We start from the raw sequence: 14484 nt of genomic DNA, 5'->3' as shown, positions 1-14484 counted from the left end.
TATTAACAAGATAATTCAGATGAGCATGAATTATGCTCAGCAGCCTCCCTATGGCATTATTATATTTTTATAAGGAAAGCCAGGTAGTCTAAATTGTCTGTGATTCTTTTTGTTTGTTTGTTTTTTTGAGACAGAGTCTTGCTCTGTCACCCAGGCTAGGGTGCAGTGGCACGATCTCAGCTCACTGCAACCTCTGCCTCCTGGGTTCAAGCGATTCTCCTGCCTCAGCCTCCAGGGTAGCTGGGATTACAGGCACGTGCCACCACGCCCAGCTAATTTTTTTTTTGTATTTTTAGTAGAGACTGGGTTGTCTGTCATTCTTAAAAAGTGCCATGAGGTCTTCTTACAAGGTTATGTTCTCTTAGGTTATGTTCTTTCCTAGCCATGGAGAGCATTTTCTTAATTTGCTTATAATTCCAGAACTGAGGAAAACGGTAAGAAAATAAGATTTCATCCTAAATTTCTGATTAATCATCAAAGAATTTATTGCTAGAAGATGAGTCTAACTCTATTTAGCTCTTGGAAATGAGCCCCATCTACAACTGACATGAGAGCAGGTCCTTAATAGATCCTCCCGAGGACACAAAGTTGAGAGTAAAAAAGCAATCAACTAAATGTTCATCTTCACAGCATGCATTTTCCCTTCTGTGGAGTTAAGAAAAGTCGGGAGAAGATAGGAGACAGAGTTAGAAGGCTGGGTTCTATAGTATTCGTTGAAGAAACATTGTAAAAATACATAGAGATCATGGAATTGTGACAGGCCCATGTTATCTTGACAAGCTTCACAATGCCAACCCAAGGAATATTTCAAAGGTGGGACTCAAACCAACAAAAATCTTTAGGACATGAGATAAAATGAATGGGGTAGCCGAATATTCTAGAAATGGAAGAAAAATTCTAGAGTTAAAAGTTATATGTATTCTCTCAATAGATGTTTATTAGACATGGACTATGTGTCAACTACTATGTTAAATGATAAACTATACCAGTTTTGAGCTTAGATTGGCAAGCCTGATGGTAGGCAAAATAAATACCAACAACATATATATTAGCAAATGATGTAAAGGAATTAAGTGATTGTATGGATAATTTTGTGTTTATAACAACTGTTTTTACCTAAAATATTAAAGTAAAATATCAACAAGCGATATATTTAGAGTTTATCTTCATTTGCTACCAGCATATTCTCTAGTCACTACCATTTAAACATTTAAAAGCATATATTTTGTTCAGATTTGTACAAGTAACAGTGAGTGACATATGTTTCAAAAGTATTTTTTTTTGCATCTGATTTTTTGTTTTTAAGTGAACAGCAATTTATGCCACAGAGAATAATTAGAAAAGAATCAGAACATTGGAGGAAGGAAAAAGGAAGTGGAGAAGTGAGAAAAAGATACGGAAAAAGAGGGAAGAGAGAAAGATTATGGAAGAATATTTAGATCTTCCAATTCTCCTTAAACATATGCAGTGCATACTCAGCAATTCTACCCAAAAAGGCCAGAAGTCACTCGGATAAGCATCCTATATTTACTATGAAACATTTGCCTAAGCAATTGTTTTTGTTTTTTGTTTATTTTTCCATTTTATGTGTGCATGTGTGTCTAAGTTTTGACTTTGTTTAAAGCGATCTAGCCAGACAAACTAAATTTTAGTAAGACATTTCTTTTAAAAAATGACCAGTTTCCCTATTTTAACTGTTTACAGGTAAATAAAGATGTGATAATTACTCAATTGACTGAGCATCATTCAATTTGCTAAGGACTCAAATAGAACAAAAGGCGGGGGAATGAGAACTTAATCTTGATATTGAGCTGGGACATCCATCTTCAGACATCAGTGCTCTGGAACTGAACACCATTGCCCCATCCCCCTACCCTAGGTATCAGGCCTTCAGACTTGAAATAAATTACAATGCAGGCTTTCCTCTTTCTCCAGCTTGCAACTTCTCAGCCACAATAATTCCATGAACCAATTCCATATATATAATTCAAACATATATGAAGCATATACACACACACACACACTATATATATATAGATAAATAGATAGATAGATAGATAGATAGATAGATAGATAGATAGATAGATAGATCCTACTGGTTCAGTTATTCTGGAGAACCATGACTAACTCAGATTTTGGTACTAAGAGTGGTTTTAGAGGAACAGAATTTTAAAGATGACTTTTCTGAATTGCTTCTAGGGTTTCTGGAATTGGCACTCTAATTTGATTCAATTTAAATATGCTAATGACTCTGAGAAATAGAAGTATAAATAACATGACAAATAATTCAAAACAACTGCCATAAAAATGTTCAATGATCTCATGAAAGCAATTAATCAGAAAATGAGAAATTAACATGAGAAAACATTGAAACAAATTTTGGGGTAGACAAATACAATAACTGAATTGAAATATTTACTAGAGAGGTTCAACACAGACTCAGTTATGCAGAAGAAAGAATCAGAAACCTTGAAGACAGGTCACTTGAAATTAGCCAGTAAGAGAAGCAAAGGGAAAAACAAAAAACAACCATAAATAAAGCCTAAGGGACTTACAGAATACAGTCAAGTGAACCGTTAGAGGATTCTACTTAACATTTAAAGAAGAATTAACATCAGTGTTTTTTAAATTATTCAAAAAATTGAAGAAGAGGGAAGACAAAACTTATGAGGCCAATTTAGAATTCTGATTCCAAAGCCAACAAATATTACAAGAAAATGAAATTATGGACCAATATCCTTGATAAATATAGATGCAAAAAAATCAAAAAACAGTAGCAAACTAAATTTAATATCAAATGTAATGGCACATTAAGAGGATATACACCATGGCCAAGTGGAATTTATCCTTGGAATGCAAGGATAGTTTGCCATATGAAAACCAAACAATATGAAATGTCACATTATCAGAACAAGTGATAAAAATCAGATGATCCTATCAGTAGATGCAGAAAAAGCACTTGAAAAAATTTAATACCTCTTTAAGACAAAAACACTGAACAAACCAGGAATAGAAAGAAATTACCTCAACATAAAAAAGCCATATTTGAAAAACTCACAGCTAATACCATAATCAATGCTTCAAAAACTAACTGGAAGCTTTTTTACTAAGATCAGGAACAAGTCAAGGATACCCACTCACACCACTTCTATTCAGTACTATTTCTAGTACTGAAAGTCATAGCCAGAGCAATTATGCAAGACAAACAAACAAAATGCACCCAAATTGTAAAAGAAGAAACAAAATTGTCCTTATTAACAGATGATATGATCTTATATATATAAATCATGAAGAAGTCCACCAAAACAAACCTGTTAGAGCTAATGAACACATTCAGCAAAGTTGCAGAATACAAACTTAGTATACAAAAATCAGCTGCATTTCTATTCATTAATAATAAACATCCAAAAAGAACATAAGGAAAACAATCTCATTTATAATATTGTTAAGAAGAATAAAATACTTAGGTAAAACTAAGGAATACTTAGGTAAAACAAAGAAATGAAAGATGTGTACACTGAAAAATACAATTTATTGATGAAAAAATTAAAGGCACAAGTATACATATGTAACAAACCTGCACGTTATGCACATGTACCCTACAACTTACAGTATAATAATAATAAATAAATTAAAAAAAAAAAAAAAAAAAAAAAAACACCCAACCACCAAGGAAAAAAAAAAAAAAAAAAAGAAGATTCAGATAAGGGAAAAGATATCCCATGTTCATGGAATAAAAAATTTAAAGTTTTAAAATTGCCCATTGTACCCAAAGTGATCTATAGACTCAAAGCAACTACCATAAAAATCCCAATAGTATTTTTTGCAGAAATAGAAAAAATAATTATAAAATTTATATGAAACCATAAAAAAAGAAAACCCAGATAGCTAAAAACACCTCACACTTTCTGACTTCAAAACCTATTACATAGGTAGAGTAATCATAATAGGATGGTACTGGCATAAAGACAAACCTATAGACAACAGAGGAAAATAGAGAGTAAAGAAATAAACCCTTACACACTGGGTCAAATGATCTTTGGTAAGGATACCAAGACCATAGATGGGAAAATGATAGTCTGTTTTACAAATGAGTTTAGGAAACCCAGATGCCCACATGCAAATGAATGAAATTGGACTCATCTTTCACATTACACAAAAATCAACTCAAAATGTATTAAATCCTTAAGTGTAATACCTAAAACTATAAAACTCAGAGAAAACAATATAGGAAGAAAGCTTCATAACCTTGGTCTTAGAAATGATTTCCTGGATATAACACTAAAAGCAGAGGTAACAAAAGCAAAAACACACAAGCCAGATTAAATCAAACTAAAAAGCTTGCATAAAGCAAAGGAAACAACAGAATGAAAAGGGAACATACAGAATGGGAGAAAATATCTATAGACCATATATCTGATGAGGGGTTAATATCCAGTCATGTGAGGAACTCTTACAACTAAGTAATAAGAAAAAAATGAAATATTTGATTTTTAAAATAAAGAACTCAAATAGACCTTTCTCCAAAGAAGACATACAAGTAGTCAACATGTACATGAAAAGACTCTCAATATCACTAATATTCATGAAAATGCAAATTAAAACCAAAATGAGATATTATCTCATACTTCTTAAGAGGACCATTATCAAAGAAAGGACAAAAACGAAACAGAGAGCAGCAAGAAATAACAAGTTTAGGCAAGGGTGTGAAGAAAAGGGAACCCTTGTACACTATTGGTACAGATGCAACTTGTGTAATCGTTATGAAAAACAATATGGAAGTTTCTCATCATTGAAAGTAGAACTATCATATGATCCAGCAATCCCACTTCAAGTATTTATTTAAATAATTCAAAACAGGATCTTGAAATAACATGTGCACTTTCACATTCATGTTCACTTTGGCACTATTCACAATAGCCTAGATGTAAAAACAACTAAAATCGTTTGATGGATGAATGGATAAAGAAAATTTGGCATAATCATGCAATGGGATACTTTCAGCCTTGAAAAAGAAAAAAAATTATCCTATGCCATAATATGGATGAACTATGAGAACATTATGTTAAGTGAAATCAGCTAGTTATAGAAGAACAAATGCCACATGATTCTATTTATATGAGGTAACAGAGGTAGTAAAAACTCATAGAAATGGAAAGTTTAATGTTAGCTGCCAGTGACTCAGGGTGGGGGAAATGGAGATTTGCTATGCAATGAATCTATAGTTTCAGTCATGCAAGTTGAAAGCTCTAGAGATGTGTTGTACAACAGTGCACATGAAAATGTGTTAACAGAGTAGGTGTCATCCTATGTGTTTTTTTTTTACCACAGTAAAGAAAAAAAATAAATCATATAAAGTATGACTTTGGCCACAACAAAATTAAACTAAAATTAAATAATGTGAATTCATCCTGAAAATACTAAAATATATGAAAATAAAGCAACATCTTTTCTTTTTGAGACGAGTTTCACTCTTGTTGCCCAGGCTGGAATGCAATGGTGCGATCTCGGCTCACCACAACCTCCGCCTCCCAGGTTCAAGCGATTCTCCTGCCTCAGCCTCCTGAGTAGCTGGGATTACAGGCATGCACCACCACGCCTAGCTAATTTTGTATTTTTCAGTACAGACAGGGTTTCTCCCTGTTAGTCAGGCTGGTCTCGAACTCCTGACCTCAGGTGATCCACCCTTCTTGGCCTCCTAAATTGCTGGGATTACAGGTGTGAGCCACCACGCCTGGTCCAACATATTTCTTAATAACCTCTGGGTCAAAGAAGGACTCATAAGGGAAATTAGAAAATATTTTGAACTAAAAGTAAACAAAAACACAAGTTAGTCCGGTTCCAATCAGCAGACAGAAACCACAGCAAAATGTTCAACATGAACATTTTAGGGTGAAGAACTATTAACTAGTAAAGGGTTAATAAAATAGGTAACTAGTGGAATATAGGAGTAATAAATGCAAAAATCATCTATTATTTCTGGTGAGTAAGAATACAGATGAAAGGAGTTTAGAAGTTGGAAGATATTCCCCTCCCCTCGCTTGCCTAAGTTACAGACTTTATTAGAGAGAGTATAACTACTACAAGCAACTACACCTTACCTATGGCCAACAAACTTGCCAGAGGTTGCAGCCAGAGCTCATTCATAAGAGGAATCCACTGGGTATCTGGAAAATTCAGTAGAGGGTCGGGTCGGCTGGAGCTGTTCTATGGAAACTCCCTGCAGGGTGTCCATGAAGTGACAGGCTGGTCAAAGGTGGTCCGAAGAAACAATCCATTGCTGAAATAATGGAGGGCCACGGCCACTAAGCAGAAAGAAGCCCTCATGGTGGGTGCCTGTAATCCCAGCTATTTGGAAACTGAGATAGGAGAATCGCTTAAACCCGGAAGGCGGAGGTTGCAGTGAGCCGAGATCAAACCATTGCACTCCAGCCTGGGCAACAGAACCAGACTCTGTTTCAAAACAAACAAACAAACAAACAAAAATTACTAACATTTCCCTATCATCCTCATGTAGTGCTGTCTTCCTGGAGCTCTTCCACCAGAAGCAGCCCTCTGAACTGCTGGAGAAACTCATTGATGACTGAGTATTGTTGAGCCGCCTGCACATCACTGGTTACTGCGGGAGAAAAAGAAAAATCACACCAGAAAGAAACCTCTTCCTTTGCTTTGTCTTGCAGTGATCCCCCAGCACCCACTAAAGCTAACATTGAGCAGCTGTCTAAAGGGAAATTTTTACAGGGTTTGTTTTCAGTTTCCCAAAGCAGGACAAAAATGGATGGCTGTGAGATGAGAATCAATTAATAACTAGCATAATAACATATCAAAATTCATAGACTGAAGCAAGAAAGTAGGATTTAGAGTAAAATTTATAGCATAAAATGCTTGTATCAGGAAGAAAAACAAGGTCTCAAATCTGTAATATGTCATCCTTAAGTTCTCAAAAAAAACCTGTGATATATTCTTCCACCTTAGGAAAAAAAGAGGAAATTTAACCAAAATATGTAATAAAATAGAAAAAAATAAAAATAAGTATATGAATAATTGAAAATGGAATCAGAAAAACAAGTGAAAAATGGATAAAACCAAAAGATGTTTCTTTGAGAGGGTCAATAAAATTGATAAACAACTAGTCAGTCTGAACATACCAAAAAAGGATATCAGGAATGAAAGAGGGAACATTAATACTGAGCCTACAGGAATTAAAAAGATAATAGGGAAATGTTAGTAATATAGTCCTATGCTAGTAATGACATTAAATTCATGGATAAAAATCTTTCCACAAGGAAAACTCTAGGTCCAAATGATTTCATTGGGGAATTTAAAGAAATATATTTAAGTATATTTAAGTAGAAAATTGATACTAGGAGTTCTCAAACTTCTGGAAAATAGATGAGAAAGACCAGATTCCCAACTCCTTTTATGAGGCAAGCAGTACCCTGATGTCAAAAATGTCAAAGATATTACAAAAAAATAATAAATTGTTGACCAGTATCCCTCATTAACACAGACACAACAATTGTTACTTTCGAAAAATTAAATTAAGGAAAATATTTTAAAAAGATAACACATCGTTACCAACTGGCTTTATCTCAAGAATGCAAGGTTGATTTTACATTTGAAAATCAATCCATGTAACTCATTGTTTATTACAATAAAGGAGAAAAGCCATGTTAAATCAAGGTTGGCCTAAAGCTGCCTCCTTACATATTTTAAGTTCGGCCTAAAGACTTCTCTGTACATCTTGAACTGTAACAAGTGGAGGTGTAAACAGACCCTAGCCTACCCTTGTGCCAGTCACTGAGTTTTGGCCAATCAAATGTAGCCACCTGTTTGAACCATTTTCAAATAAGGCAAACTCTGAGTTGTAACCAACCCAGCTGTTTCTGTACCTCACTTTCCTTTTTCTTTCCATAAAATCTTCTTCTGCCACATGGTTGCACTAGAGTCTCTGAGTCTACTCTGACGCAGGAGGCTGCCAATTTGTTAATCATTCACTGCTCAATTAAACTTTTTAAAATTTAATTTGGCTGAAGTTTTTCTTTTATCAGCCATAATAGATGCAGGGAAAGTATCTGACAAATTTTATTTATCCATTTATGCTAAAAACTCTCAGCAAACTAAAAGAAGAAGGAAATTTCCTCAATTTAAACAAATTTTATATTTTTTTTTGTTTTTTTGGGAGTGTGTGTGTGTGTGTTCATATAAGTAACACAATAGTTAATGGTGAAAAAATGAAAGCTTCCCCTCAAAAATCAACACTCATTCATAACATAAAAATTCTCAGCAAACCAAAAATTGAAGGCAACTTATATATTCTGAAAAAAAAAATCTACAAAAAAACTGACTACTGACATCATATTTAGGGGTGGAACACTGAGTGATCATGAATACGGCAAGAATAACTGTTCGCACCAGCTCTTTTTGACATTATCCTGACAGTTGTAGCCAAAGCAAAAGGCAAGTAAAAGAAAGGAAAGGCATACAAATTGGAAAGGGAAAAATAAATCTCTTTATGAATAGATGCCATGGCTGTTTATGGTGAAAATCTTAAGTCTAACAAAAACCTACTAGAACTAATAAGTGAGCTAAAACTTGTATCTTAAAAATTAAATTAGGACATTAACAATAGCATAAAATATGAATTATGGATAAACTCAACCAAATATATGCAACTCTTCTACACTTAAAACTATAAATAGGCCGGGCGCGGTGGCTCAAGCCTGTAATCCCAGCACTTTGGGAGGCCGAGACGGGCGGATCACAAGGTCAGGAGATCGAGACCATCCTGGCTAACATGGTGAAACCCCGTCTCTACTAAAAATACAAAAAACTAGCCGGGCGAGGTGGCGGGCGCCTGTAGTCCCAGCTACTCGGGAGGCTGAGGCAGGAGAATGGCGTGAACCCGGGAGGCGGAGCTTGCAGTGAGCTGAGATCCGGCCACTGCACTCCAGTCTGGGCGACAGAGCGAGACTCCGTCTCCAAAAAAAAAAAAAAAAAAAAACTATAAATAAATACTAAGACAAATTAAAGAAGACTTAATAAATGGTGGTATATGCCATATTTGTTGATTGGAAAACATGATATTGTTGAGATTGCTCTCCAAATTCTCTCCTCAAATTCATCTCCTCAAATTGATCAATGAACTTATTCATTAAAATTGGCAATCACAAAATTCTAACAAGCTTATTTGTTGAGACTGACAAGTTGATGTTAATTGTATGTGGAAATGCAAAAGACTTAGAATAGTTAAAACAATTTTGAAAAAGGAGAACAACTTAACAATAACCCACAACACTCGGACCAACTGGGAACATCACACACCGGGGCCTATCATGGGCAGGGGGGAGGGGGGAGGGATTGCATTGGGAGTTATACCTGATGTAAATGACGAGTTGATGGGTGCAGCACACCAACATGGCACAAGTATACATATGTAACAAACCTGCACGTTATGCACATGTACCCTACAACTTAAAGTATAATAATAATAAATTTAAAAAAAAAAAAAAAAAAGGAGAACAAATTTGGAAGAGTTACGCTATCTTATTTCAGACTTTAAGGCTACAGGTATCAAGATATTGGTTATTGGTATGAACAAAGATATACAGATCAGTGGGCCAGAATACAGAAAAGAGATATAGACACACAAATATGGCCAATTAATTTCAACGAAGGTGTCAAGGCAGTTCAAAGGGGAAAAGATAGTCTTTTCAATGAATGTTTCAGGACAACTGTGGATATTCATATGCAAGAAAATAAATAAACCTCCCTTACCTAATACTATATACAAAAATTAATTTCAAACGTATGCTAGATCTAAATAGAACAGCTAAAATTTAAAAACTTTTAGAATAAAGCAGAAAATTCCTCTAAGCAGGGAATAGAAAAGATTTCTCAGATAGGAATGAAAAGCACAAATCATAAAATGATAAACTGAACTTCATCAAAATATTTATAAATTGTTATTTAGGGAGTACTGTTTCAAAAATGAAAGGGTAAGTTACATGCTAAGAGGTAGTATGTTCATGACATAATAAGATAAAGGAGGAATATATTAAATATATAAAGAACTCTCACAACTCTGTAATAAAAAATATGCAATTTAAAAAGGGAGAAATATATGGACATATTACCAAAGAAGACATACAAATAGCAAATAAGCACACAAAAAATACTTAATATCAGTAATGTTTAGAAAAATGAAAGTTAAAAGAACAATGACATATCCCTACATGACCACTAAAATGGCTACAGTTTTAAAAGCTGATAATCCCCAGGGCTGAAAAGGATATGAAGTGACTGGAGATTGCATATATGCATATATTGCTAGTATACTGCAGAATATTGCATCCACTTTAGAAAGCAATATGGCAGTTTTTTAGAAAGGTATTATAAGTTCTAGCAATTCTACTTCTAGTTATTACTTTTTTTAAAAAAGGAAAGCATATAGCCACAAAAAATGTGTGCTTGGAATTTTCATAGAGCTTTATTCTTAATATAGGTCCAAACCAGAAACAAACAAAATGTCCATCATATGGTGAACGGATAAACTCATTTTGTTATAATCATATAGTAGGCTCAAGAATTAAAAAAAAAAAAAAAAAGTTTAAAAGAAGTTAAACTTTTAATACATGAATCTCAAAAGCATTATGCTAAATGAAAGGAACCCAGTACCAAAGACTGCCTAGTGACATATTACATGACCTATGAACCTCCATTTATATGAAATTCTGACAGAACTGGAGTAAAAGGAGGAGACCAGTGTTTGCTGAAAAAGGATTGAGGGTGTAAAGATTGACTGCAAGGGTCATGAAGGAAAATTTGGATTGATGGAAATGTTTTATGTCATGACTGTGATGGTGGTTACACAACTTAATTTGTCAAAATTAATCAAATGTTACCTTTTAAGGTTGGTACATTCTTTGTATACATATTATACTTCAATAAAAGTTAGTTACATGAACAAATTAGGGTAAAATCACTACTCTGTCATGTCCTGTTTACTTTAAAATCCCCCAAAATAACCAAGTAAGAGGAGTATTTTAATACTCTTCTTGGAAAGGAAGTCTTATGTGTGTGCTCTGGAGTTGAGTTAAAATCTTGAGGTGTTTCTGATAACTTTTGACTGCACAATCTCCCTTCAACCCTCAGAATGCAGCCTTCAAAAAATAAGAGGAGCTGCTAGGGTACAAATAGATTCCTAATATGGTTATGTATAGGGTAATTTCACAAAATGATTCCCAATATTACAATTTTGTAGATAGAAAATATATTGTCACACATAATGTGTAAAAATATAATATCAATTGTTTTTTGTTGATATACTTAATTCTTGGTCTCTGGTTTCCCTGAAAAAACATTTGGTTTTCCAGTTATTTTAAATCTTTTTCACTGGGGATACTTGAAAATTATTCAGTTGGTTAACACTAAGAAGTCTAATCTCTGTATCTATCTACTGTAGCTTAGAATTTTTCATATTATAAAATGTTACATATCATAGATATTTTGCCTGCCATGCTGATTAAGCATTATATTTTAATCTGTTTTGTGGTTAGTATAAAATTTCAAATCATATACCACACTGGTTTTAGATTTTGTGACTTAAAAATCTGTAATTAAATTCCATTTTTTGTGTTTTTAAAAATGATCTGCAAGACATTTAAGCTGTATAGGTTTTAGTTTCTAAATTGGTGTTAAAATTTAAATAGAACTCATCAAAAACCATTTAGAGTAATTTAATTTAAATTACATCAGAGTTTCTGTTTCTTTAATTTTATTTTTCTAATACAAGAAGGGAAGTGTTCTAAGGCTCTAGATGAAAACACGTACTGAAAGAAAACCTCTATACAATTAGGCAAGTATACTTAATTAAAATTGCTACTTGGCTAATATGATTTCCATAATCCCATACACTGTAATATTGTAAATATTATTTATGCCCAAAGTGTGCATCTTTGTGAAGAAAATTAATGGGTTATGAGGAGAAATAAAACAGATTTTATTATTCTTTGGTGTTTTAACCATCTACCCATATCTTCCTCTTAAACGTCTGACAGCACTTTAGTACAGGAAGTCTGATATAAAGGGAATATCTGTGGCTAAAGCTATATACAGATGCTCAAATTATGAAATTAAAACATGAGGACAGTTTTGTTCCCATAATTAAGGTCTGTCCCTCACTTTCCTGCTTAGAAATTGAATTGCTCAAGTTCTCTCTTTTAGGCAGAGTCGTCTACATTCATCACATTTACAGATCTCTGACTGAGAAAAGTTTTAGCATTATATTCAGCTTTGTTGCAAAAATGTCAGCATTGTCTTGTACTTGGGATGGCTGGTTCTGTGTATTGGCCAAGGTCTACTCAGGGAAGGGTACTCTTTGTTTGACTGAATCACCTGAGATCACAGAGAAAAGGTGCCCTAGGAATAATAAGAACTGGCTGATCAGAGGAGGAGCAGAAATGTGGAGCTGTCCAAAAGAGAGAGGTGGAGAACTAGTTTGAAGTCAAAACCAAGCCAAAAGAACTGATGAGGTTAAGAAATCAGCAGGAAGGCATACTTGAAGTGTAAGCAAGTGATGCTTAAGACTGAAGGTGTGGAATTGGGCTCAAGCTGCCCAAAACAACAGTGATATTTTCTTTGCTTCTCTTGGTGAAAGAGCCATGTCAAGACTTAAACATTGTATAAGAACCATTTTGCCATTTTAAACAAATCAACATTTGCAAACCATGTCCCTCCCTGCCCTATGGTTGCTCTGTGTAAGCTTTTGGTTACAAAAAGCCCTCAGAACAAAAAATGCAGGCCAGTTGTAAAGCCTTCATTCACGAAGGCCCAGCCTCAGGGCTAAATGGGAGAGTTCTGCCAGCCATCAAACTTAACAGCCTTTAAACATGTGCAACATTTCTCTAAGCAAATTGGTTCCTTAATATGGTAAAATGCGCAGCACCCAAGGGGAAATACTGGTGATCTCATTGCCCAAAACTGATGGAATCACAGCACTGTATTCCTGAAAAGCACTCATATTTTCCACTTTGATAAAACCAGAAGCAAATATGAGAGTCAGTAGGTTTTGACATCCATTGTTCATTCTCACTTAACTTTTCCTCCTATATAGCAGAGCACAGTGGTTTAATTCATAGCTTATGGGATTTTTTTAATATAAACCATTCAAATTTTTTCTATATTAATCAGTGGTTTCTAAAGATCCACAGGGATAAATAAACCCTGCAAGCTGGCAGGGGTTTCTTGTGGCACAACCACTGGTAGTTATAAACAGTAAACAAAACATAGTAACCATTTTAAGCACAAGAGATTGCTGTATCACACAGGGCATAAATCATTAGCTTAATAATTTCAGCAGCAGTGTCTCCAAAGCAAAATTAAGCCAACAGTTCCCCCTGTGGCAATAATGAAGTACTGTAACGGTAAAAGAAAAACACAAAACAAAACAAGAGAAGGCATGATTATACCTCAGAAATGATTGAAAATTCAAGTTCAGTAAATAACTATAGGACTCTCATCTCTGTGCTGCTCTTTGGAGAGGTGGGAGAGGGCTTGTCTCCAACCCCTATATCCATTCTTGTAGGCAGTTTGACACACACAAGTGCACTTTCCCTTAAGCCCCCACAATTCACATGCGCTGTAGGTAGGGCATGAAAGCGATGACATATAACAACTGAGAAGATGACAAACTTCTCTCAGCTGTATAGGCAGACATTATTCAGATATTGAGAGAGCCAAAAGAGTGCTAGGCCCAAGACAGTTCAATGTTGAGCTGGGCCATAAAGACCTGGATACATGTCTTCCTCAAAAATTTGCCAAGTGTCAAAGTTCATTTTTTAAAAGCTTGCTAACAATTTGGTGATTTGGGGTAAGTGCTGTGGAACGTTATCAGATAAAAGGAGTTCAGGGAGACCATCTTGATTCCTCTGCTGTGTCAAGTCAATACTATAAAATCTTCATTTTTTACTCTTTATTCATCCATTTTATTAAATCAGTATAGTCTTCTTATTGTTGCCAATAATTGTTTTTTAAAAAAAGCTTTGAGTGGACACAGTATCTCTTTGAATTTTCTCAATAATACTATGTATTTAAAGTAACATTTTACCTTTAAAAACATACTCTATGTTTTTGACTACCTATTATGAACACATCTATCTCCTCAGAATGTATTTCGTCTAAAAATTCTATGATTTAGTCAAGCAAAAAATATATTATTTGCACAAAGCTAACTACCAGCTTGACTATCTTATTAGTGGATTGAGAGATGATTTGATTTGATAATACAGGGATAGAGATCAAACTAGAGTGTGTAGAGTCAGTGCCACTTTTACAGGATGGGCAGACCACAGGTACCTAAGAAATAATAAACAAATGTCAATAAATGTCAATTTCCCCTTCCTTCCTTCCTTCCTTCCTTCCTTCCTTCCTTCCTTCCTTCTCTCTCTTTCTTCCTTTCTTTCTTTCTTCCTCTCTCTCTTTCTT

The 14484-nt window shown here is 34.4% G+C and overlaps 1 long non-coding RNA gene across 6 annotated transcripts in view; it reads right to left on the bottom strand.

Moving 5' to 3' along the window:
* Positions 1-14484, bottom strand: part of LOC116270512 — a 209179-nt gene that overhangs the window by 91564 nt on the left and 103131 nt on the right. For 5 of the 6 annotated variants that reach the window (XR_004178562.1, XR_004178564.1, XR_004178568.1 and 2 more), the window contains exon 1: positions 6102-8765. The exons of the other annotated variant lie outside the window; for it this stretch is intronic. This is a non-coding gene — a long non-coding RNA (uncharacterized LOC116270512). Of the gene's footprint in view, positions 1-6101; positions 8766-14484 lie in introns of those variants that run through there. 6 annotated transcript variants of the gene reach the window in all.

Source organism: Papio anubis, chromosome 1, assembly GCF_008728515.1.
Source record: "Papio anubis isolate 15944 chromosome 1, Panubis1.0, whole genome shotgun sequence".
NCBI classification, from domain to species: domain Eukaryota; kingdom Metazoa; phylum Chordata; class Mammalia; order Primates; family Cercopithecidae; genus Papio; species Papio anubis.
This window is presented reverse-complemented; position numbering and strand designations above follow the sequence as displayed.